Source organism: Callithrix jacchus, chromosome X (assembly GCF_049354715.1).
Source record: "Callithrix jacchus isolate 240 chromosome X, calJac240_pri, whole genome shotgun sequence".
Taxonomy (NCBI): domain Eukaryota; kingdom Metazoa; phylum Chordata; class Mammalia; order Primates; family Cebidae; genus Callithrix; species Callithrix jacchus.
In genome coordinates this window covers 3384960-3388260 of record NC_133524.1, presented here as the reverse complement: position 1 = coordinate 3388260, position 3301 = coordinate 3384960, and positions in this window count along the sequence as shown.

Below are 3301 nucleotides of genomic sequence, written 5' to 3'. Positions count from 1 at the left end.
GTGGGAGGATCCCTTGAGCCCTGGAGTTCAAGACCAGCTTAGGTGACATAGCAAGGCCCCGTCTCTACCAAAAATAAATAAATAAATAATCCAGGTGTGGTGACACATGCCTGTGGTCCTAGCTACTTGGGAGGTTGAAGTGGAAGGATCTCTTGAGCCCAGGAGTTCAAGGCCAGCCTGGGCAACATAGTGAGACCTCATCTCTATTTTTTTAAGAAATGGAAATTAAAAAAGATACACATTCCATTTGGGAGACTGAGGTGGGAAGACTGCATTGGTTCAGGAGGTTGATAGTGTAGTGAATCATGATCACGCCAGTGCACTCCAGCCTGGGTGACAGAGCAAGACCTGTCTAGAAGTAGAAAGAAGAAGGAGGAGGAAAAAGAGGATGAAGAAGAAGAGGAAGAAGAAGAAAAAAAGAAGGAGGAGGAGGAGGGGGAGAAACGAGGAAGGAGGAGGAATAAGAATATAAGAATCATATAAACAAATCAAATTAGTACATCTGCCAAAGTCAAGATTTGTTCTACTGTGCAGAGTCCACTTTGTGTGTTTGTTATATTGGAAAACATACCGCATTAGGAAAAATATTAAAATTTGACCTTCTCAGACTTGTTAGGTAATTATAGGAGCTTCTCAATCCTTCCTATGTTGTTATTTCTTTACTTTTTCCTTCTTTATCTTTATCATCATTTCAGACCTCCTAAATTATGCACAAAGCACCCTCATGAGTCAGGGTCCAAGCTGAGATGCTGCATTTGCATCTCTCAAAAAAGCATAGGCTTCCAAAGCTAATTGACAAGTGCTCTATTTCTTCAGGAATCAGTTCAGTTGGTTTCTGACCATTGGTACTAACTACATGAGTTTTGGAGAGAAACTATCAAGTCTAGACATGAAAATGTTGAAGTTAAGGTCATCATAAGAAAATTATTTCTTTCATTTCTTGACCATATACTATGTACCAGGCAAGGTGCAAAGCTACATCTCTGCTTTCAGGAAGCTAACACTCCTGTGAGGAGAAGCGGATAGTAAATAAAGAATCTATGTAGAAAATCACAGATGTTATGGGAGTTATAAAATAAATAAGTGGAGGAATCAGGAAGAGAAGCTGTCCTGCCACGTGGGTCCCATAAGAAGGCATCTCTAAGAAGGTGACATTTGAGCTGTTCTTTGAAGACTTAGAATCAGCTAAACATGACAAGAGCCAGTTGAAACGATTCCAGGGAGAGAAACCTGCAAGAGCAGAAAGCCAGAGTTTGAAAAGCGGTTGACCTGCTGGCAATTACATGACAGGCACAAGGAGCAGCCGCATTTTGGGGGCAGAAGCCTGAAAATGCAAAAACTCATTGGCTATCCAAGGAGTTTGAATTATATTCAAGTGCAGAGGAAGGCCAAGGAAAAATATAAAACATGTTGGGATGACAGTTCTGGAATTCAGGAGGTGAGTCAGGCTTGAAAATAGAACAAATAAGTATTCAGCAATACTTGGACATGCATGTTTATGGCAGCATGAGTCACGAAATCTACAATGTGGAAACAATCAAAATGTCCATCAACCTGTGAGAATAAATAAATAAAATGTGGTACATCCATACAATGGGATATTATTCAGCTATAAGGATAAAGAAAGCAGTGATACATACAATGACAGAGATGAGCCTTGAGAACATTATACTGCAGGTGAAAGAAGCCAGACACAGAAGGTCACATACTCTGTGATTCCGTTTACATGAGATGCGCAGATAGAGAAATCCACAGAGACAGAAAGCAGACTTCTGGTTGCCAGGGGCTGCTGCAGGGAAGCGGGATGAGGTGTAACTAACTGCTTAACGGATTTCCATTTGGAGTGATGAAAATGTTTTGATCTATCGCTTCTAGGCCTTTTGGCCAAGATCAAGTCAAAATGTTTTGAACTGAATAGAGATGATGATTGTACAACCTTGCAAGGGTCTTAAACATAACTCAGTAGTACACTTTAAAATGGTGAGCTTTTTGGTGAATTTTGGCCTCAATTAAAGAAATATGTAAACTTAGATGTTTTTAATATTATTCAGCAGTTTCAATAAGTAATTTTGGTTTAAGGAGGAAAAATGCTAATCACAAATAGACTTTATGATTAATGACAAACTCCATGGAAAGTAGAGAGAGAGAGAGAGAGAGAATGGAAATCTATTAAGATTTTGATGTTTTATATACATTATCTCACTTAATTCTCATTGTCCACCAGTATGGTCTTTATCCATTGTCTGCATTAAGATCCTTAAAGAAAACTCTCATCTTGACAACGAAAAAACTCTGTGGAGCTATTAGTAGTGAAGAGGGGTCTTTCCTGCCTTTTCAAAGCTTGTTCTAGCAGCAGCTACAGATGCCTCCAATTTATAGGACAGTCGCCAGTGACTTTTTGTTCACCATATTGCAAGATCCTAGTTCCTATACTGACTCTTTCTTATGTATATGGATCAGGGGAAAAATAAATATAAGGATGGAGGGTAATTCTATCATATGCGGTTAGCTCCCCATATTATAAATGCAGTGGTAAATTGGAAAACATGGAAGAGAGAGAGAACGCTAGCTTATTTCAGGTTTTCACTCTCAGTGCTCTGACAAAACAGAGTGAGGAGACCAGGGGGCCTCGCTTTGTCCCAAGCTGTGTGACATTGCAAAATTGTATCTATCTGTGACATCACAAAATTATCTCAGGTTTCAGGAATTGGTTTTCTAGCCTTTAAAACAAGGAGGATGGCTTAACAGCAGTTCCTAGCCTTTAGAAGGCAATAAGCCTCTCTGAGAACCTAATGAAAGCCACATCCTCCTTCACAGAAAGTACACAACACACACACATATGCGCATGCATGAAACACACACACACACACACACACGCATGCATGCACACACGCGCACAGGGAGATAGTGCCCTTATCATGATCTTTTGAGTGCTACGTTTTTTGCATTTTTGTGCTTTTTGTCCATGACTTTTACTGTTGAAAATGGACCCTGGCTGGGTGCTCATGCCTATGATCCCAGCACTTTGGGAGGCTGAGACAGGGGGATCACTTGAAGTCAAGAGTTTGAACCAGCATGGGCCATGTACTGAGATCTTATCCCCACAAAAAGTTTTTAAAAATGGGCCAGATGTGGTGGCATGTGCCTGCACTCTCAGCTACTTGGTAGGTTGAGGTGGGAAGATCACTTGAACCTAGAAGTTTGAGGCTACAGTGAGCTGAGGTTGTAGTGAGCTATGCTCACACCACTGCACGTCAGCCTAGGTGACAGAGTGAGAACACATCCCTGGAAAATAAATAAG